We start from the raw sequence: 22,878 nt of genomic DNA on the forward strand, positions 1-22,878 counted from the left end.
TTTTCTTCGGTTTTGAAGAGCTTTTGTCAAGGGCATACCATATAAGGCACATTAGTATTTGCCGAGGGGGAAAACTGATCTTAAAAGAATTTATTATCAAGAAGGACCAATAAGACAACCAACCACAAAACCATTACGGTTCCGTGTGTATAGTGTTACTAGCCATAAATGGCATAAAGAACATGCTCCCAGAAAACCGAGGTCCCAGATGGCACTTCGGAGTGGCAAAAATCAGAAGGAAGAGGCCTCTGAGACGGTGTTACGGAAAAGATGGAATTTCTACAGGCAGAAATGTGAGCTTGGGGGTACAAAGGAGATATTCTGAAGGAGGGAGCACCGCGATCAAAGATGGCACCAGGTGCAGGTAGTCACCAGCTCAGCCCCCTGCCGTCTGAGGGTATCTGCAGGCACAATTCTTAAACTGGGGTCCACACAGCGCTTTGAGAAGCCTGACAATGCTCCGACTCTGCAAAACTGTGTTTATTTCTGCACGTGGACTTTGCTGGAAATTGGGCTCACAGCTCTCCTCCAATTCTCAGAAGGGTCTGGATCTGAGAAAAGGTTAGCAAACAGCACTCCCCATTCTCCCGAATTAGAATTTACAGGTGGGCTGGAGGCGTGTGTGCATGTGTGTGTGTGTGTTAAAGGAGCTCGGTTGGGAATTGACCGGTCCGTGCATGCACACTTTGGGATCTTTCTTGATAGGCCCCAGGAGGCCTCGGAATGCTGGCCTCCCGGGCTCCCTGCCCTTTGCCCACGCCTGATCCCCGACACACACACACACACACACACACACACACACACAGGCTGTCTATAAGAGTATCACCACCTGCACCACAGTCTCCACCGCCCTGGGAGAGAAATCAAGGAGGCAAGGTCAGAGGAGCTGGGGGGCGGGGGGGGGGAGTGGAGGGGGGTTGGGTGGGGGGTGGAAATCCGGGAATCAGGCAAAAAGTCTGAGATGGGGCGGGAGGGGAGCCGTCCTGGCCTGAATCTGGAGACGGGGAGTGGAGCTCTAGGGCCCCCGCCCCGCAGCAAGGCTTCGGTCAGATTCTGGGAATTTCCCCCTCGGCCCGGGCTGCGGCAGATCTTCCCGGACGCGAGCGTGCGGTGCCCGCGGCGGCCGCTGGGGGGCGCTGCGCGGGGCCCGGAGCGTGGGAAGCGGCGCGGGCGCGCGGGCGGGCTGAGCTCACGCTCCCGGGCAGCGGCGGCGGCGGCGGCGGCGGCGGCAGCGGCGGGTCCGCAGCGGCTGCGCATCGCGCTCGGGGGCTGCGAGGCGGGCTGCGCGGTCCCCCGGGAGGGCGGAGGCCGCCGGAGGTGAGCGCGGGGCCCCGGCGGGGTGTCCGGCGTTGCAGGCGCGCGGGGTGGGGGGGGGGGAGGGTGCGCACCGCGGGCCGGGCCTGCGGACGCTCCGCGGGGACCCCGGGGCGCGGGGCGGGGGGGGCGATGCTGGGGCCGCGCTCGGCTCGTGCGCTCACCCCCGCTGCGGCGCGGCCTCGGGGTGCGGCGGCCCCGGCCGCGTGGGTGGCGGCGGATGGCGGCTCGGGCGCCCCCCCTCCCCGGGGCTCGGGGGCTGCAGGGCTCGCCGCGCGGGGCGGGGGGGGGGGGGGCGCAGGAGCAGCCCCCGGCGCCCCCGCCGCCGCCCCTGCCCGCTCCCACCTTGCCTTTCTGGCTCCGCAGTGGGCGTGGTGCCCCTTTGCTGCAGAGGGGGCGCCCGGAGTTGAGGAAGGCAGTGGGGGAGGGAGGGCGCGGAGACAGGTGGTTGAGGGGGCGAGGGCTGGTGCGCCGAGGCTCGTGATGCTAATGCGTGTTCCTTTCTCCCCCCTTCCTCAGGGGGCGCGGAGGTGCGTGTGGAGGAGGCGGCGGAAAGGCCGGAGGCATGGCTCGGGGAGGGCGGGCTGCCGAGATGCCGCTGGGCTCTGGGGCGCTCTGCTCAGCCCCCACCCCCACCCCCCAAATTACTAAAGTGGGTGGGGTGAGGAGAGTGGAGGAGCTGATGGAGACCCCAAGCGCCCCAAGTGCCCCTAGTGCCCCTAGCCGGCCGCCTGGCTCCCCGTGCATAGCCCGCACCCCGAGCACCCTGCAGAGGCCGGGGTGGGGTGGGGTGGGGGTGTCTGGGCAAGCCCTCTGTTAAGGAAGCTTCAGCGCCAGAGTCAGCTCCAGAGACAGGGGGTGGGGGGCGCTGGAGGTGAGGGGCAGCCTCCAAGCCTCTAGTCTCAAGTTCATAGATAGTGGGAGGTGGGGTCTGTGGGGGGGGGGGGCAGGGCAATGTCCTTAGGACCCCCTTCCTTCCAGCGTTTTAGGAGCCGCACACCAAGTTCGGGATTTGGCATTTGCCAAATGTGCTGATTTCTTTTTTTTTTTTCTTTCCCTTTCGGTTTGTTTTGTTTTGTTTTGTTTGTTTGTTTGTTTGTTTGTTTTAGGGGAGCTGCAAGTGACAGAGCAGAGGGACGGCCGACTGGCCCAGCCAATCCTGGAGCCGCTGCAGTACTTGTGGTGCAAGGACAGAGAGGAGGGGGCTGCTGGCTCGCTGGCTCGCAGGCTCACAGGCCCTCCGGGGCCGGGGCCCCCTTGCCGGTCCCCCGTGGGAAGGGCGGCCTGGCACCTGAGGTGGCGTGGACGGAGGCGGCCGCGGGCCGGGGTGGTGATGGTGCTGCAGCCCCTCCCTGCTGCCCGGCGTGGGAAGAAGAATGCAGAGCCAGGCAAGTCTCTCTCTCTGTCCTCTGGGGTGGAAGGAGCAGGTACAGACAGGGCTGGGGCAGCCGGGGCCTGGTGTCGCTTTGACATTGGTGAAAGGCCTTTACCTCCAGCCCCTCGGGTTTGGTTCCACCCCTGGCCTGTCCCTGGCACTCACCGACTGCGTCTATGTGCGTATTGGTGCCACCATGTTATATAACGCTTATATAATCTCCCGGGGCAAGCGCCGTGTCTCCTCCGCTCTCAGGGCACGCTGACACTGTGTCCCTGTGGGAGGCAGGAGCTGTAGAAGCTTGCGGGTGGACCTTATGTCTGGTCCTCAGCCTGGCTCCTCCCCCTGATCCTGGGCAGTGGAGGGAGAGAGGGAAGACGGGAGCCCATCCGCACCAGCTAGCTGGGGCTAAGAAAGAAGAGTTGACTGGGTGGCCTCCTCCTCGCCTTCTTGCTTCTTTAGGCCCCGTGGCCCAGGGATCTGTCTGGTGGAACGGATGCCATTCTTGTGTTTTGGGGCCGGTGTTTGTTCTTGGGGCCCCCTGGTGTGGCACATGGGTGTGGTGGGATGACCCCTAGGATGATGTAGTGGAGGAAACATGGTGTACATAGGGTTGGGTAGAGAGAGGCAGAAATTAGCCGTGCTTTGAGGTTTTGAACAGAAGTGACTAGAAGGATGATAGTGGCGTTATGAGAAATTTGGAGCAGGCCTAGGAGCTAGGAGATGGTCAGGGAAGGGTGTACAGGGAAGTGGATCAGACAGCAAAGATAAACATGGTGTTCTTTTACTGTACTCTCCACTGGGCTGTCCCTGGTTACCAGGGCAACAGAAGCAGTGATGAAAATCATGCCTTTCGTTCAGTGGAAAAATCTGGCTCCTCCTCCCGCCTCTTCCTTCTCTAATCGCCTGCGACCCATTGGGAGGTTGATGGCTCCAGGGATCAGAGATCCCAGTGTATCCCCATCAGGTGCCCCGTTCCCCCATTTTTTAATCATCTCGCCCCTTCCTGTCTCCCTCATCTCCCCCAGAGCTCGGCAGTTGCGCAGGACTTGGAGTGGATGGAGGGGGAAGGGCACGGACGTCATCGCAGGGCAGGGCGAGCAGAGCGTGGGCAGAGATGTCGATGCAGGGAATGACTGGCGCACGAGGAGGGTCAGGCGTTGATTAGCTAGATGGCGCTTGTTTCTGGGGTGGTAGGAGCTGGGGGTGGGAAGGGTGGGTGAGGGCCTGCAGAGCCGGGCAGCGTAGGCTTCCCCGTAGTGGGGAATAGGGAGTCCTCAAGGTTTCCTTTGGGGTCCTGGCTCCCCATAAAAGCAAGCATTCATCCATTCAGCAGATACTGGGTACCAGCCATGTTAAGTAAGGTTCTGGGAGCTGGGAAGACCGGACCGGGCCTTGACCTTGAAGAGATCGTAATAGATGGGAGGAAGGTAGGTGTACAGGGGAGGATCAGCCTGGCTTTGTTACAAGCCTGGAATCTGGGGCCACAGGTGGGAGACTGGCGGTATTCCAGACTGGAGATGATGGGTTTAGGGTGGAGCCTGTGGGAATGCAGAGGAAGAGTAGCTCAGAGAGCCATTTTGGCTTATGGATAGGACATGGGCAAGAGACGGTGCTAAGATTTTGGGTCTGAGTGATTGACAGAAAAATCAGGATTCAGACTTCTTCAGGGGCATCATGTTTGATTTGACTTCAGACTTCCTGTCTTCAAGACCATGGCAGGGTGTCCAGATAGAAATGTTGATGGTCAGGCATATAAAGTTTGCAGTGGAAGTCAATCCTGGGAAGAAACTTGTAGGAAATTGTGTTACAAAGTCTTGAAGGTGCTGGGTTGCTAAGAACGTATCCAGAGAAAGAGAGCGAGCCCGGGGCCCAAGGCATCAGCCTAGATTGGGTGAGGCTGTATGTCACGTATTTGTTTAGGATCCCAGTGCTCGCCCAGACTGCTGGACCCGTTTCTGCTAACGAACACCCATGTGTGCTACCAAACCACACCCATTTTTCAAGTTCAGGTTTCTGTTTAAGTTTCCTTCTCCCTAGTAACTGTGTCCAGGAGGACGTGTCCCGGAAAGGTAGCCCTGTGCACTTACTTCTCCAAGCTTTCTCCTGGCCCTTTGCTGTACCAGCCACTTAGAGATTACTGAGGGGCCCCAAGATGTGCCTGTAGAGAGGTGAGCCGTAGGTCCTTAGCCTCCCCCAGGAAGGCTGTTCCGGCTTTCCCGGTCATCACTCTAGAGGTACTAGGGTACCAGACAGAGGGTGTCAGGAGGCTTTGCCAGCTGTGTGATCTTGGGCGAGGTACTCCCCTTTTCTAGGCCTTAGAACCTAGTCTAAGAGGTCTGGTTTCTTCCACCTCCGAAGCCTTCAGATTTGACATCCAAAGCTTTTTTCCACCTCTGTCCAGGCTTCTGCTACGGGCCAGGCTTTTGGAACAAGCCACCCAGATTTCTTTCATGCTTTGTGGGAAGGAGTAGCAGGATGGAGGCCTGGTCTCCAGGGTAGGCCCCTGTCTCCCGAACAGGTGGGAGCCCTTCTGAGGGCATGTGGCCCCTGTTCCTCGCGGGAGTGTGGAAATGCCAGAAGAGTAGGTTTTCCCAGTGACCAAGTGTTGGCAGACTACAACCCCGGGTCAGACCCCTCTTTTGTAAATAAAGATTTATTGGAACCCTTGCTCTTTGTCTCTGTACGAACTATGGCTGCCTGCCGGCTGCGTAGGTATAGCTCAGTGTCTGCGACAAAGACCCTGATCGGAAGCCTGAAATATTTACTCTCCTGCCGTTTAAGAAAAAATGTGCCCTAGACCACCAGAGTGCTTCCGTCCCCACTTGGAGATGCTGACTGTGGCCATTTCCCATTCCTGAGGTTCTTGGAGGCTCTGCATTGGGCCTGCCTTTGTCATCCCATGAGAGGCCGGTGTGGCAGTTGAGATAGGAGCTCGTTGGAGTCAGCCCAGAGATCGCCGTCCCGTGTCTGGGAGATCCCGTTCTTTTCAGCCCCCTCCCCGGTGCCCCTCTCCACCCTACGTCTTTGAGCCTGGTGACCTGAATTCCTCGGCAGGGCCGGGTCGTGGCCTTGCTGTGACAGCCGACGCTCCCTCTCTTCTCATTCTGATTCCCTAGCTAGGCCTTGCAGAGCAGAATGGACCAACGCACACCCCGTAAGGAGGACAGGCTGGTTGGTTCCACCGGGTCCTGCAGCGTGTTTCCCTTGATACCTTCGCTTCATCACTCTTCCAGCCTCACTGCCCCTCTTAGTGCCAGGGCCCCCGGAGATGCATTTGCGGAAAGCCTGCCACCAAGCCTCGTTTGTCTGCCTGAACCTGGCACTCCTCCACTCTGTCAGAACGGGGCTCTCTGGCCTGGAGCTTGTGGGGTGTGTGTGTGTGTGTGTGTGTGTGTGTGTGTGTGTCTGTGTTGGCTTGGATCCGGAGGCCGTATTCAGGATTCACGCGGTCAGCCTTCACGGTGTCCTCTTGTGGCCACGCTTCCACACTTTTGACCTTGGTCCTCCAACCAGAGTTGTGGTGAAACCCCTGGGTAGGAGCAGGAGAAGCCACCCCCCTCTTTGCTACCGGATGGCGGCCCAGAAGTTGTGTCACTGCTGGTCGGGGCTGGGATAGGAAGTGAGGTACTTTGGTGGCGAGAGGAAACCACGTTCTGTGAACCGCGTTGAGGGGTGGGGGTGACTGAGGTTTATTCCCATTGCAGCTGGAAAGGAGGAGGCTGGCAGTGGGAGGAGGGAGCAGACAACCCAGAATAGCAAAGAAGACAGAAGCTAAGCGCACTCAGAGCTGCTTTTAGCTGGTAATGGTGAGCCTGGCCCTAGGAGTCTTACTTCACACCTCCCTACACACATTTTCCCCCGAGGCTGGCTCTCTGGCTGTTCTCATCCCCCCCCCCCCCGAAAAAAGAAAAAAAAAAGATCCTTATCAAAAGTCCTCTCTAGACACCCCTCCCCCAGAGGGGGCTCAGGTGGTTAAGCATCCACCTTCAGCTCTGGTCACCATCTCAAGGTCCTGGGATCGAGTCCCACTTTGGGCTCCCTGCTCAGCGGGGAGTCTGCTTCTCCCTCTCCCTCTGTGCTTTCTCAAATAAATAAACAAATCTTTTTTTTTTTTTTAAAGTCCTCTCTAAATACCTTTCATTTGTAGAACTTAGGGTGACCCCGTCCTCCCTGAGCTTGAACTGATGTTGACACAAGTGCAGTGACTTGGGGAAATATTTGTGTACCAGACACTTCTGTGTAGGGCACTGTGTGAAGTTCGCAGGCTACTGAGGAGCATTCCAGATTCACAGTCTGGTGAGGAGGGCATATGGACAGTTGAACCCATGATAATATGATCTGCACTAGAACCCAAGCTTCAAGAGAGCCCACGTGTGTCTGTCCTGTTCAGTGCCATCATCAGGGCGCAGGGGATTGTGCTTGGCATGCTGTAGGCCTGCACACGTTTAATTGGTTGACCAGCCCAGGTTTGGTGTGTCCTGGAGATGGGATCTGACTGGCAACTGGAGGAAGAGGGGAGCTCACAGCGGCAAGCGTGGCCAGTTTGGGGGGTAAGGGGGAAAGATGGGACGTCCCTGGGCATCCTGGTGATGTGACGGACAGAGGGTGTGGAAGAGGGAATCCTTGGGCGTCAGGGGACCATGAGCCAGGAAACGGATGACCTGCCACGAGGGGGCAGGTGAGCAGCACCCCACATGGTAGAGAAAACGGAGGGCTGGGGAGGAAGGGAGGCCAGGGGGTGGCGAGGCAGCTGAGACCGGGGAGGGAGAGTGGGAACCAGTGGGAGGGAAAGCGCGGTGGAGTCTCCAGGCCCCAGGGGGTGGAGGCAGAGCTGAAGCAGGTGAGTCCCAGGGGAACACGACGGCAGTGACAGAGAGGCAGGCCTGGGTCTTGGAGACCACCTGTCTGGGGGCGGCCCCACGATAGCACGTTTCCCTGCGGTGGGGCAGGTGTGAGGAGCCCAGATCATGGTCACTCTGTAAGGTTCTTTCCAGGGAACTGTTGGTACAAACATGTGTGTGTGTGTGTGTGTGTGTGTGTGTGTGTGTGTGAGGGTAGAGGAGTAGGAGAAGGTTCCACGTTCTCATCACCCTGCTTTAGCACGTAGTCGACACGTGGCCCCCCACTTCGTTTGTGCCGCTCCCACCCAGGCCTTCCTCCTCTCGTGCATTTGTTTACAGCGAATCCCAGACACCGTCTTTCATCCCCCGCCCCCCGCCCCGGTTCTCTACTGTGGATCTCTTCAAGCCTAACACCGTGGTCGGATCACCCCGATATCCTCCGGTCACCCACCTGGCCCGTGTTCCCGTGTCCCTGCCGGTCTCCATTCTCGAACAGCTCTGTGGGAGATCTGGTTCCAGGCTGAGATCCACGCACCACGTTTCGTTGATGATCGATCTCACGCTGTCTGTTAACAAAGATCACGGACACGCTTATTACAAGAGCTTACGTTTGGCGGTCCTCCCTGTTAGGTTCACTCAGCAGGCCTGCTCGGCCTCCCTCCCTCCCTCCGGCCGCCGCCGCCGCCAGCTGTCCCGAGCTCTTTGGGACCCGGTGTGATCCCCGAGCGCGCCGCATCATCCCTCTTGTCCTTGTGGTTTAACACAACTGGTCACTTGCTCCTTCCTTCAGGAAGTGTTTCTGGGGAGCCCGCCGCACCGGGCACGCGGCTGTGAAAAGTCACGCAGTGCCCGCGCCCGCTGGAGCCTGCCGTCTAACCACGCGACGGTGGTTTGGGCCTGCTCTTGTCCCCCCCGGCCCCCCACATGTTCGCCCCAGCAGAGTCGGGCGACCGTCACAGTCACTTCTGTGCTTTCAGAACTGCTGTGTTCTAAGTCTTGGCATCCTGGACAGGAGGGGCCTCTAGAACGATCCAGGAAGCCGGGTGTGGCTCGGGTGGCAGGCCTCTTGCAGAGCCACGGGATTGGGAGTCCAGCCGTGTGTCACCGACTGCCGTGGTGTGGATGCGTTGAACACTTTTGGCCTTGAGTATCACTAAGCGAGTCACAGCAGAGAGCCTCCTTCCCCGGCAGGTGGTGGAGAGGCTGAAGGAAACATCTGGAAGGTGCTGTGAGATGTTGAAGGGCTCTGCAGACACCGAGTGGTGCTAAGATGTTTTCTGAGCAGGTTGGCTGTTCCGACTGTGGTGTTGTGGGTGTCCAGTGGCTTGGGGGCTTTTGCCTCTTCTGATGAGGTTGTGTGCTTAGGTAGGCCCACTCGTCTCTCCATTTGCTCTTCTCTGCAGCAGGAGATCAGCGAGCCAGGCTGCCTCAGTAGCAGAGTCCCATGGTACAGTTCAGGTCCGGCTGGCTAATAAGACCGTGACCTCATCGCATTTCTCTGTATAAATAAGTAATCACACTTGTGCTTGGTCCATGTGACACTCTGAGACTGGTCTGTGATCCTTTTTTTTTTTTAATTTAAAGATTTTATCCATCCATTCATTAGAGAGAGAGAGAGGCAGAGACACAGGCAGAGGGAGAAGCAGGCTCCATGCAGGGAGCCCGACATGGGACTCGATCCCGGGACCCCAGGATCATGCTCTGGGCCGAAGGCAGGTGCTAAACTGCTGAGCCACCCAGGGATCCCCTTGGTCTGTGATTCTTGTATTTTTTTTCCCTTTGCAGTTCAGATGCAGATAGTTTGCAGTCCGTGGATGAGTGAGCCTTTAAAAAAAAAATCTCAGGGCAGCCAGGGGGTTCAGCGGTTTAGCACCGCCTTCAGCCCAGGGCGTGATCCTGGAGACCCGGGATCAAGTCCCACGTCAGGCTCCCTTCATGGAGCCTGCTTCTCCCTCTGCCTGTGTCTCTGCACCCACCCCCCACTGCCGTGTCTCTCATGAATCAATAAATAAATCTTTAAAAAAAAGTCTCAGTAGATAAAGTAAATGCATTCCCAGATATAAACACTAGTATTCGTTCACCTTTCCTAGAGATCTTATTATATGTTTAAGATGATAATGTATAGAGTATGTTAAATGTACCATGATACTTCTCTCCTGTCATTAAGGATTCGTAAGTTAGAGTTTGACGATATGTCTTATTTTCCTCCAATTACTTGACCTTTGACTATTTTGCCCAGAGAGCTGTGCTGCTTACAGTTTTGAGCGGATCCCCCAGCGTGTGTGCGTCCCTGTATGATTTCTCTACCGTGTGTTGTACTAACACGTTACATACAGTATAAAATACAAAATGAAAAGAATCAAAGGCGGTTGTGGTGCAGTGTATTCTCTGCCTTCCTCCGCTGTGAACCGCTCAGGGTCCTGACTCAGGGCAGCCCGTCTTCCTGGCGGCCCATTCCCGCCCCCTCACACGTTCAGGACGTCATGGCCCCATTACTCCGTCTCCTTCTGGCATCACTAGTTTTGCCTCCTCTCTGCTGGATCCCTTCCATGTGCTGTTGTTTCTCTCAGCTTAAGATCTTCTTTGACCCCACCCCTTCCAGCTCCTACCTCCAGAGAGTCTTCAGTGCCCAGATGCCTGCACTTCCCCTCTTGACTCCCTCCAGGCAGACTTGTCCCCGCCACCCTGGGGGAAAGCGCTCCCACCGAAGCCAGCCATGACCATGTTTCTAAATCTCGCCATCGCTTCTGAGTCTTCATCCCAGTGGCTTCAGCATCCTGGTGCAGCTGGCCCTAGCCTTTTCTCTGAAGCTTGCTCTTCATTTGGCTTCCAGGATGATATTTCTGGTTTTCCTTCCGTCTCACTGGCTGTTCCTTTGCACCATCTCCTCTCCTTGACCTCAAAACATGGGCCCTTTCCTGTCCATCTTTTCTCTTTCTCTCTGTGACCCTCTACCAGCCCCTGGCTTTTAGTACTGTCTACATGAATAATGTCTAGAACTTGCTTCAAAGTAATCCTGGCAGGGCGGCCCGGGTGGCTCAGTGGTTTAGCGCCACCTTCAACCCAGGGTGTGATCCTGGAGACCCGGGATCGAGTCCCACGTTGGGCTCCCTGCATGGAGCCTGCTTCTCCCTCTGCCTGTGTCTCTGCCTCTCTCTCTGTGTCTCTTATGAATAAATAAATAAAATCTTTTTTTAAAAAAGTAATCCTGGCAGATAAACAAGATTGACCGAGCGTTGATAACAGTTGGAGCTGGGTGATGGGTACCTAGGGGTCTGTTACACTGTTCTCTCTAGTTTATGTTTGAAATTTTTCTATAATGAAAAGTTAAAGATTGATATGCTGATGGCTCCCAATTATTTGTGGGCCCCCAACCATCTCCTGAGGTACAGACCTATGTATCCATCTGCCTACTTCAGATTTTAACTTGGATGTTAATAGGCATTTCACACTCACATGCCCAAAACCGAACTCCTGTTTTTCCCACACAGTTATATTCTTCCTGCAGTCTTCCATCTTGCTTATGGGAATGCCATCCTTCCAGTGGCTCATGCAGGATACCTATGGTCATGCTTGACTTCTCCTATTCTCTTGCATTTTTTTTATTCAACTCATCAGCAAATCCTGTTGACTCTACCTGCAAGTATATATCTAGTGTATGACTCATTAGAACCACTTCCACTGTCGTCCCCCTTGTGCAAGCCACCATCATTTCTCACCTGTTTGTCCTTGGCCCCTGGCAGGCTGTGTAACCCTCACAGTAGGCAGAAGGATCCCATGGTACAGAAGTCGTATTGTGCCTCGCCAGGCTCAGAGCCTTGCAGTGGCTTCTTTTCCCACTCAGGGAAGGCCATAGTTTTTAGTGTGGCCTAGGGGACCCAGTAGCTTAGAAACGTGGTCCACCAGAAATAGAACATGAGTTGCACATGAAAGCCCACGTAGGTAGCTTAACATTTTTCTGGTATCTGACTTGAAAAAAAGAGAACTAAACAGGTGAAATTAATCTTTTTTTAAAGTGATATGACTATTATTTTTTTAAGATTTATTTGTTCATGATAGACATAGAGAGAGAGAGAGAGAGGCAGAGACACAGGAGGAGGGAGAAGCAGGCTCCATGCCAGGAGCCCGACGTGGGACTCGATCCTAGGACTCCAGGATCACGCCCAGGGCCAAAGGCAGGTGCCAAACTGCTGAGCCACCCAGGGATCCCCTAATCTTAATCATTAACCCAGTGTGTCAAAAATACTTTGATTTCTGATGTATATAGCAGGGGTTTTCAAACTAAGTCACACCCATAGCACATCTCCGTTGGGGTTAGCTACGCATCTGGTACTCCACAGCCTCATGGGGCTGGTGGCTCCCTTGTTGGGAATGCACACCTCTGTGATCAGGTCCCACTTTATGTCTGTGTTCTTATCTCCTGTTACTCTTCCTTGTGTCATTTCATTCTAGCCACGCTGGCCTTTTGCTGCTCCTCAAATACGCTAGGTGTTTTCCTCTTTTACGAACTGGGCCACTTTTTCCCAGAGAGCGCCGTAGCGGACTCTGACTTCCTTTGGGTCTGTGCTCACATAGTGCCTGTGTGGTGGCCCACTCCACCCCCACACGTGTGCCAGCATCTCCTGCATCCCTTCATCTCCTTTGGTGCCATCACCCACTTAACATACTGTGCATTTCTATTACTTCATATATTTTCCTCTCACCCTGCCGGTAACGTGAGCTCCACGAGAGCAGGGACTTTTGTCACTTTTGTTCCCTGCTGTATTTCCAGAGCGTGGCACTGTGCCTGGGCACATGTAAGATACATAGATGTTGCTGAAGAATTAAATGGGATGAATTATTAAGAATGCGACTATTTTAGTAAGAACCATCCAGTTGAATACACTTTATTGTGTGCTATCATGTTCTTGCCATGTAGCAGTTTGAAGGTCTAGGTCAAGTCGGGGTATTCTGAAAGAGATCTCTTTCCAAAGAGGAGATTATGGGTTCAGTTTGAGTATACATGGATCCAAGACCCCTGAAAGGCTGCATTTCACTCATTTCCTTGGGAGATTTTAAACCATGTTTGCACATTCTGTCTTAAGTGCAGGTACAGCATTTTAGAGATGGTGTCCTGCATTGAATGTGGTACCATCATCACCTGATGGTAGAAGTGATTTCCAAATGCCTGTTTGTTTCTTTTTTTTTTTTTAAGATTTTATTTATTTATTCATGAGAGACACACACACACACAGAGAGCGAGAGAGAGAGAGAAGCAGACTCCATGCAGGGAGCCCGACGTGGGACTCGATGCCAGGACCCCAGGATTACACCCTGGGCTGAAGGTGGCACTAAACCACTGAGCCACCCGGGATGCCCCCCGTTTTTTTTTTTTTTTTTTTGAATGTTCTTTCCGTGATGTTAAGTCTCTTTCAAACAGTAGAGGCTTTCTTACCCATTTTTTAGATGTCACCTCTACCTTGAAGGGACAGATGAAATATTTGTTTAAAAATGTTCAAGTAGCATTCTACTCACAGGTACTCACTGCAGAAGAGGTCAGCAGATTGGAGAACTGTGATGTTTTCTGCTTAAAATAAAAAGTGTGTAATTCCTCTTTAAGTTCAGCACTGCTTTCAGGGAGTCTGTCGTGAATGGTCAGTGTCATGCGGTCAGATGATTTGTAGGTCTCACCCTCTCATTACAAAGGACTGTCATTTGTTGCGTGGAAGATGGTACCCTTAAATTTGCCTCACTGGGTACATGTAAACTGGACTAGAGTTCACAGATCACGGGGGGTGCCACTGTCCATTCTTGCGTGTTTTGGATCTCCTGCTCAGATACAGGATGCCTCCTGTACCGTCAGTGACAGTGACCACTAGACATACACGTTGAAGGAGGTGCAGCAGTGTCAATTCACATGTTAAGTAATAATAAGATTTAAGTCCTTATTTTCAAGTAAAAATACAGACATCCTAATAATTTTTTCTTCATCCTGTTGGATCTTGAGCACGTGCCACATCCGAGGTGATTGCTCCATTTGGCGCTTTTATATTCACCTCGTCTCCCCGACTTTACTCCGGTAGAGGGTTGGGTCATCTTTTCTGTTGCTCCTCGTACTTGACAGTACAGCTGGTTGGCACCAATATTTATTGTCTGAAAAGGGTTGGAGAATAGATCCATCCTCTGACTTCATACTTTTGTTGGACAACAGAGTCCAGTAGCCAGGTTTCTTTGGTAGCTGCTAGAGCCCTTTCTTTCTTCTTTCTTTCTTTCTGATTTATTTATTTATTTATTTATTTATTTATTTATTTATTTATGAGAGACACACAGAGAGAGGCAGAGACACAGGCAGAGGGAGAAGCAGGCTCTTCACAGGGAGCCCGATGTGGGGCTCGAACCCAGGACCCCAGGATCATGACCTGAGCTGAAGGCAGATGCTCACCCACTGAGTCACCCCGGTGCGCCTGCTAGAGCCATTTCTTTAATGGCACTGAAGGCATTGGTGGCATCAGGGCAGAGGGCATTGCAGCTTTGATGTTTCCTCTGGATCTGACAGGTGGGAAAGGTGGTGGCTGAGTAAGGCACCCCCGTGCTATGGAGTAGATGCTTGTGCTCAGATGCTGCTCTGCATGTGAACTGGCAAAAGTTGCTGGGAATGATAGCCAAGGTAGCCTGAGTGGCCAGCACTCTTCCTAAGGAGACATGATACATCTTTGAAGCATTGTGCTGTGTCTTCCGTCCACTCACCTGTATGCCAAAAATGTTTGTGCAAAGGATGCTTTTTATCCGTGAGGACAGTCTAGGAGGCATGTCAGCTGGATGGGTACACTTGGAGTTGATTTTCTCACTGCTGGTACCGGAAGCACAAGTTAAAAGATACGTGGCTGGAGTGAGAGCTGCAGACTGTGCCAAGACAGAGGCCCTGGTACATGTGCTACAGTGGAGACTACCTCCCATGTTCCCTGGACCCTGCATCGATGAGCAAGGCTTGTCCCCAGCAGGCCAGTCTTGGCTCCTTAAACAAGTACCAAACCATTGGCATCCGTTTGCTGACGCACATTTGTGCCAGGCCTCCAGGGTGAAAGACTCTGGCTTTTGGGTGGAGTAGGGTGGGAGTGGGAAAGGAAGGAATATGCCAGTGTGATGGGTGGGACATGGCCTCTGTCCTCAGGGAGCTAGAGGTTAGTGAGGGTGACAGGCATCCACACTAAAACACAAGACAAAGCATAAAAGCGATGCGAGTGGACCACAGGAGGGAGTTATATTACTAGAGGGGCCAGTTGGGAAATTGGAGGATATCTCTTCGAACGTAAGGAAGATGATCTTGTCCATCTTGTTCACAGCTGCATCCTCCGAGACTAGCACAGTGTTTGGTCCCTATCAGGTGCTCAGTAATTACGTATCTGTTAATAATTGGGTATTGGAGGAGTAGGCCTGAGCCTAGAGGTGCAATGCAAAGGCCCAGGGATGAAGGAAGAAACGACTTCTTGGAATGAAGCAGTTGGGGTGCGCTCAGGGGCTGCAAGCACCGGAAGACGAGGCTGTGTATTGCAGAATTAAGGGCAGTCTCAGGAGAGCCTTGACCAACTTTCTAAGAATTTGATGGTGGTGGTTCTTAACCTGTCTTGCACCAGTACTCTGTAGCAATTGCATGGAAACTATAGTTTGTTTCTCCAAGAGGGAACACACACACACACACACACACACACACACAACAGCACACGATCTGGCGTGTACTGGAGAGGACTCACAGATCCCAAGTTATAAAACCATGCTGTGGGTGGGGGCGGGTTGTCAGTGCTTCCTGAGATCTCATAACAGACGTCAGACGCTTGTTTTTCCCTTGGATTCCTTGGGAATTGACTCAGATGAGTGTGTATGCAGGCATTCCAGGTCTTAAGGGCACTGATAGGTGGCAGGTGCAATAGTGACCGTGACAAGCTCGGGGAAGCCATGGAGAGGAGGGATGGGTTTCTGTGTACTGACAGAATTGGAGAGAGCCAGTGTTAGTTGCTGGTAGCACGGGATAAAGAAGTTTACCTGGGAAAAAATAGGAAAAAAAAAATGAACCTTTAAAATTTACTAATTCAGAACCTGGGCTGCTTATGCTAACTTTTTTTGTGATGTTCCCAACTCAGACACCCGGCCAAGTAGTAATTACAGGTAGAGAGAGGCAGTGTTGGCATATTTTGGGAACAGTGATTGTGGAAAGGGGTCATTAGAGTTTCATGTTACCTTGGTACAGGGTCCGAGGAGCTCCTTAGGGGTCCTGATCCCACCAGAGAGAGCGTCCTGGAGGAGGTGGCAAGATTTCACAGGCTGTTTCAAAAAGCGGAAAGACTGGGCTGAAGGTGGTTGAAAATTGGATTGTTGTATTCCCATCAGCGTAAAACAATTTCTATGAAGAAAGCGTATCTGTGTACCTTCAGTTAAAAAATAAGTTAACCAGACTTCCTGTGCGCCAGGAGTTTGTAGTGTATCTGACATACAGATAGGACATTTGGAGGTTTGGAAAACCTGATGTGGGCAGCACAGTGTTGACTTTTCTGCCCGTGTGTGTCCTAGGAAGTTCATCCCGTAGAGGCACGGAGAGGCAGTGTGTGCTTCATCCCAGCGAGCAACGCTGATTGAAAATCAGCCCTGCGTGCAGCCACGCTCCATGCCAGCCAGCACCACAAGGTGCCATTGGAAGTGGAAGAGGAGCACCCTAGAGCTCCTGCACCCGGAGGAAAGCAGGGAGCGGGCTTGGGAACCCCTGGGGGCAGCCAGCGCTGGAGGCAGGCTCTTCCTCCCCTCTGCCGAGACTTCCCACTCATGCACTTAATGGGATTTTGCTTTGTGAGGTTAGTCTCTGAGCAAGTTTTAAAAGGTTTCTCAAGAAGAGCTCCTCCTGTGTTCCCCCAGAGTTGGGTTCAGACTGCAAGTCCAGACACCTTCATGGGGGGGTGGGGGGTGGGGAGTGTGTGCAATCAATTTAATGAGTTGAGACCGACATTTTTTTTTTAAGAACATCATAGAAAATACTAGACTGCATAGTGTGTGGTAAAGAGGAATATGATTTTGTAAAGGTTTGTTTCAGTTTTGTGTATTTTATGTCTATTTATATAACTTTGTATGCTCACATACCTATATCTTATATACAAAGTATACCTGTATAGGCGTGTACAGGGTCACCTGGTAAACTTTATTTCTTACCATGATGAGTCAAGGTCCAAAGAGTTTGTGAAACTGTCTCGGAAGGATCTCTTGGCTCTCAGTGTAGACAGTGGGTTCCAACCACTTCCCCGGAGGCCATCTCTATAGAGACAGATGTGGTGAGAAGGCTTTTTTTTTTTTTTTTTTTTTTTTTGTAAGGAGCAGCAGAGACAAGCTCTCTCAGCGTGATCCAGGCCCATCCGTGGCTGCTTACCCACTCCTGCCCCTGCTTCCCTGTGCCCGGTATTTCCTGCTGCAGTGACGGGGGGGGGGGGGGTGGGCTGGTGGGGGGATGGGCACCCACCCAGCTGCTTCACCAGGTATGATTCCCTGGAGTGCAGCGTGTTTTGCCCTGTGCTTCTACTCTGTCTCTTGCCTTTATTTACGAGCTATATCCACACCAACATCACGGCAGGGAGAAGGCCACCCCAACTTCTTTTGCCCTGTTGTTCTATTTCTCAGGTTCATTGCGTAGGGATGTTAGAGTTGACATGATCTGGGGGAGATCCTGGCATATTGGAATGAGTCGGGACCACCCAGTGATTCTACTTAGTTTGTAGATTCTCTGCCTCCATCTTTCTCCCAAAGGGGAGGAGTCTTCCCCTGGAATCTAGCTGCCTCTCCTTCCACCAGCTGTGCCAACCGGCCTGCAGAGCGCTGACCCACTTGTCGTACCTCAAATAGAGGTTTAAATTAGGACCTTTAATCTGTAAGAGGCTTACAGCCTGTTGGGTGGCCCGGCCAGCTGCTCTAAACTTCCATGGGGCAGAGCTGGGCTTTGCCCGGCTGTTGTTGTGTTTAAGGAATCACGGGGGTCTGGGCTTCAGGGCAGGAGTGACTGGACATGGGGACTCACTTGTCGGGGGCCAGGAAAGCAGGGTTGTGGGGCAGTTTGCTATATCTTTTGCTATCAGCACTTACACAGGCCCTGGGAGTGGGTGGGTGGGCTCTCTTGGGATGAAATGGGGCTGGTGGTATGTCTTTTAAATGATGGAGTGGAGAGCCTAGAATTCCATGGGTCTTGGGTGCTGGCCCTGCTTTCTCCTGGGTACTGAGCCTGGATCCTTGCCGAAGTGCAATTAGTTCTGCTGGATCAACGTGTGTTTTTATCCCACAAATACTTGTTAACCGAGAGCTGTGCGTCCAGTGTAGTGTGCTAGGTGCCGGCAGGGACAAACAAAAGCGTGAGAATTGGGGCCTCCCCCAAATTGCTCATTGTCTTTTTTGAGGAGACCAGACTAGGACATATCAAAATGTTCATTCAGCCCACAGGCAGATACCTGTTTGACTGGCAGCTTGCTGTTCAGGGAAGCAAGTAATCAAGTTCCAAAGTAATCAGCGTGGGGGAAGTATTGATAGAGCCTCGAAAAGGAAGAAAGGCCCAGGGTGTTCAGAGCAGGGCCTTAAGTGGTGGGATTGGGAAGGATGGGCGATGGGAGGACGTTGGAGGTAGGAGGAATGGCGTGAAAAGGTAGGGAGAGTGGGGATCCTCCTCCTAAGCACGATAGCTGTGGAGCACCACCCCCTTTTCTGGAAATAGTCCCCATGTCAGGCCTAGAGAGCCTTACTCTTTAGACAACACAGAGATAGCTCTTGGGATCCCTCTCTTTTCTCCTCCTCTTCATGATTATGACAAAAGAATAACGAGTCCTAACTTTGAGCACTTACTGCATACCACTGTCCCCGATGCTTTCCCGTGGATTTCCTCCTTACATGTGCCCAGCAACACGGAGCTAGGTGTTGTGTATCATTATGTGCCTTTTGCCATTGATGGCGTTGAGGCCTAGAAAGGTTGAGTAACTTGCCAGGGTCACATACAAAGGAGATGGTTGGGTCAGGAGTCCTCCCGGGGCAACCTGAGGGCAGAAGCCCATGCTCTTAACCCGCTGGTTCCTGAACTTGTCTGAGCACTGGAATCACTGGGGGATCTTTTAAAATTTCCAAAGCCTGGGCCAATTACATTACACCCTAGACCAGTTGCATCACAGTCTCTGGGGCTGGGACTCAGGCATCGGTCGTTTTTGAAGGTCCCCAGGTGACTTCAGGGTGCCACCAGCTTTAGAAACGACGATGTTAACCTCTGAGTTTTAGTTAGGGATTGTGAATTTTGATTGAATACATTTTTTTTAAAGATTTTATGTATTTCTTCATGAGACACACAGAGAGAGGCAGAGACGTAGGCAGAGGGAGAAGCAGGCTTCCTGCAGGGACCCCGATGTGGGACTCGATCCCGAGGACCCCGGGATCACCACCTGAGCTAAAGGCAGACATGCAACCCCTGAGCCCCTCAGGCGCCCCTGACTGGATACATTGGTATCTCCAAGGCAGTGTGGCCTTCACCCAGGCCCATATGAAGCTCGCCTGCCATTGCACAGAGCATGACTCCAGCCTCTTGTCTGAGAGAGCAGCACCCCTCGCACTCCACAGCATCTGGGCCCCCCAAGAGTGAAACCTGGGTGGGCTGGAGTGGGCAGAGGGAGGAGTGTTCTCCTAGGGTCGCTGCACCTCTTCCCCGGGAGACCCATCTTGGGGCAGAGACACTTTCAGAGCCCTGGAGACCTCCAAGTGTGGATTCTCACGTCTTCTGCTCCCCTGGGCCCCTGACTTCAGCGAGGAAGGGCGAGGGTCACTCGAGGGCAGATCTCTTCTCGACAAGTCCCGCTCCTCTCTGCCTGTCCCTGGGTGAACCTGAAATGGACACGAGGAGCAGAGTCGTTTGGGTGGCTGGGAACAGCACTAAATTTAGCAAAACTGTAGCTGGTGGGGGGCCGGCCTGTAGTGAGCCAAACTCAGCCCCGAGTGGACTAGATTTATAGTCAGCAACGCAGCCAGCGTCGTCTCTGCTTGGGCAAGTCTGTGGTTACACAGGATCTTTCCGTTTCTAAAGCCTGGAAGCTTGTCAGCCTGTCCTGCAGGATCTCCCTGGCTCTGCCCCTGGAGGCTTGGCTCCACCTCCACTGCCCCTGGGGATTTGGTCCCTCCCACCCTCCCTCACGTGTCTGGAATTCTCACTTCAGGACGTTAGCCTTGGCCTGCACATTCTTCCGTGCCTCTTGGCCGCCTGGCCAGTCTTGATTCCCAAGGCCGTGGAGAGCAGACATGAGCTTCGGTGGATTTCTCCGTAGGGCATCCGGCGGCCTGGGACACCTTTTGGTCAAGATCATTGACTAGAGCAAAGAGAGGACCTTGCATGAACGAGGTTTTGAGGGACCGAGAGGTCTGTTCCCTCCACTTGAAGTGAATTACAATGTGGAGTGATGGGGAGTGGGGTGGGGAGGGCTGCGAGACTCTTCAGTAGTTGGCGGTTTCTTTGGTTGCTTCGCATTCTGCCCTGATGTGGACCATATCTGGAAGGAGGTGTGGGTTTTGTGAAATTGGAGAGTGGAGGTCCTCTGGTGACAGGTCATCTTCCCGTCCTGGACCCTCTCCTCCCAGTTCTCGGATCTCATGGTGGCGGCTTGCCTGGGGGAGCCTCTGTTGCCTCAGTGTCCTGGGAGATTAATGACCAGGCTACATTTTCACAGCCCTTTCCAAAGTGGACAGTTACACTTTGGCCGGGGCTGGGGTCTTGTCTGTGTGACACGATTTGTTGTTAGTCTAAGGCAGTGGTTCTCCTCCAGGGACATTTCCCCAGTGGACTTTTAGAAAAGTGTGGGGACATTTTTGGGTGCCACAGTGGAGGACCAGGAGGGGGGTCATTGGTGTCTAGTGGATAAAGGCCAGGGATACTGCTAAATGTCATAACAGTGTACAGGGCAATCCTCCCCACGAAGAATTATCCAGTCCGAAATGTCCACAATACTGAAGTCCTGGCATAGGGGGACAGTCTTAATAATGGAGCTGAGAGGTCATTTCTTCTAGATCCCTGTTCTATTAGAAATGATTTGGGGGCGAGGGCACATGGATGGCTCAGTGGTTGAGCATCTGCCTTTGGCTCAGGATGTGATCCCGAGGTCCTGGGCATCGGGCTCCCTACATGGAACCTGCTTCTCCCTCTGCCTATGTCTCTGCCTTTTTCTCTGTGTCTCTCACGAATAACTAAATAAAATATTTTTAAAAAAATAGAAATGACTTGAGGGGCGCCTGGGTGGTTCAGTTGGGTGGGTGTCCGACTCTTGATCTCAGTTCGTGTCTTGATCTCAGGGTCATGGGTTTGGGCCCTATGTTGGGTTCCACGCTAGGTGTGGATCCTACTTTAAAAAAAAAAAAAAGAAGAAGAAAGAAATGGTTTAAGACCAATTACCTTCTTCCTTTGTCCTCCAGCTTCTCCTTAGTATTTACGGTGTCTTTCATGAATTGTGTTCAGAAGGTTTCCCGGGAATTGCTTAAACCGTAGATGGTACAGCTTCTCCTTGAAGCCCACCATTTAATAAACACATGTGTACCCCAGGTCGGTCATAGCGGTGGTTTGATGCAGCTGTGGCTCTGGCACACTGAGATCACCTACAGCGTGGGCGTGTTTAGATGCTGATGCCTTTGAGATGAACTTTGAGTGCAGCAGGGAAGCACTTCCAAGCAAACATCATGTGGAATGATGGGGGCTAGCCTGCCTTGCAGAGCTGAGTTGTGCTTGCTGAGTTCTCTTAAATGCAGATAATATATTTATTGCCCTGGAGAACACGATGTTGCTTACCAGATAAAGCATCCAACCTGTTGCCAGATAACTTCAGCAGCTGGGCACATCTCTCATGTGCTAGCACCCCTCTTCTGCGGTCGGCAAGGCTACCCTAAGGCCAGAACAGGGCAATGAGAACTCTCCCCAACTGAGGACCTTAGCTTACTCTACATGGTGGTGGGGGTCAGGGGGGTGGCTGTACATGGATTCTAGAATGCACTGGCTTTTTACATTTCAGAACAAGCTTCAAGGCTCTTCCCATGTGACTTCACGACTTTACTCATTAGCAGCGAAGGCATGACTGGAGCTTTACGGTTTGGGGGAAGAAGAGGCAATGAGAATGGCAGCGGGGCAGAAGCCAAGGGAAGCCGGGCAGCATTGGAGATGGACAGTTACTCCCCTGGGTGCACTTGACGTCTGTCCCCCAGGTCACTTCTCAGTGTTGTTTGTCCACTGACCCACACACTCCATTTCCATGTGTTCTGGTGAGACCGAGATAATTTTGGATGAGCCCAAGCCAGTTAGGAAGGTAACTCCACTTAGGGGAGTAAATACAAATGATGTTGGGGTTATTGGGGTTACCCGTTTTGTGTTTTAACTCAGAGTTTGCTGTCTCCCTTGGTTGGTGGAATTCACTGGGAGATGGATTAGTTGGCTGATCCTGATGTCCCTGGACTTCAGATTCACCGCTTCCCTTATTCTCAAGTACAGGACGAAGATGATGACTGTGGGCTCAGGAACCAGGTTCTAGATCACTGCTCGCTGGGCAGGCAACTAGGGCAGTTGAAACCAAAAGCCTCCCGAGTCCTAGTCAATGATGGTAAACATCTGAATGCAATGAACAAATGAGGGTGCGAATATTTAGAAAGTCACACCCCATAAAGAACCTCCGGGTAAGCCCCGCTTGCTCATCCCAGCCACAGGCCTGAGCACACCCAGGGTCACATCCTCTTATTCCATGATCAGCTGAAGTCACTTCCTTATGTACCCAAGGCTGCCCACACCCAGCCACTATTTCCTGCCCTGGGTCAGGAAGTGCCCATCACCCCTTTCATAACTTCTTGGTAGCTTGTAGTCATCTCCCAGCACGCTGAGCCTTCTTCCAGCTTAGCTACCATCTTGCTTTCCCAATCCTGTGCTTGTTTTGGGATCCTTGGCTTCTGCTTGGACTTTGGCTTCCAGGCCCGATTGACTTCAGTTGCCCAGCAGCCACTGGAAATTTCAGCCCTGGGGTTGCTGATTTAGAGCTGTGTGCGCGCTCAGGCTTGGTTTTCACTCCCTTCAGCCCTGCTCCTACCGCTTCTGTGTCATGTTAAAAAATCTTATTTCTCATAAAAATTACTCCGTCTTACCACATGTATCTATAAAACCCAAATACATTTTCAGACTCAGTCACACAGAACATAAAGATTGATAAATTAATTCAGAGTTTTAAAAACATGTTAACTTTATAGGCTTCGGAAGTTTGGTAGAGTAACCTCTCTGCCATTTGCTAAAGGCAATGGGAAGGTGATCAGAAATGTTTATGTGTCTTTTCTATTTCGTGAGTGTAGATA

The 22,878-nt window shown here is 52.8% G+C and overlaps 2 long non-coding RNA genes across 2 annotated transcripts; both read left to right on the forward strand.

Moving 5' to 3' along the window:
- Positions 1 to 1,217: 1,217 nt before the first annotated feature.
- LOC144316407 (uncharacterized) lies at positions 1,218 to 16,922 on the forward strand. The gene is made up of 3 exons (XR_013382365.1): positions 1,218 to 1,317; positions 2,424 to 2,706; positions 16,082 to 16,922. It is a non-coding gene; the product is annotated as an uncharacterized LOC144316407 (long non-coding RNA).
- LOC144315276 (uncharacterized) lies at positions 3,921 to 5,359 on the forward strand. Its single transcript, XR_013381024.1, has 2 exons — positions 3,921 to 4,119; positions 5,094 to 5,359. It is a non-coding gene; the product is annotated as an uncharacterized LOC144315276 (long non-coding RNA).
- Positions 16,923 to 22,878: the final 5,956 nt, after the last annotated feature.

Source organism: Canis aureus, chromosome 6 (genome assembly GCF_053574225.1).
Source record: "Canis aureus isolate CA01 chromosome 6, VMU_Caureus_v.1.0, whole genome shotgun sequence".
Lineage (NCBI taxonomy): Eukaryota > Metazoa > Chordata > Mammalia > Carnivora > Canidae > Canis > Canis aureus.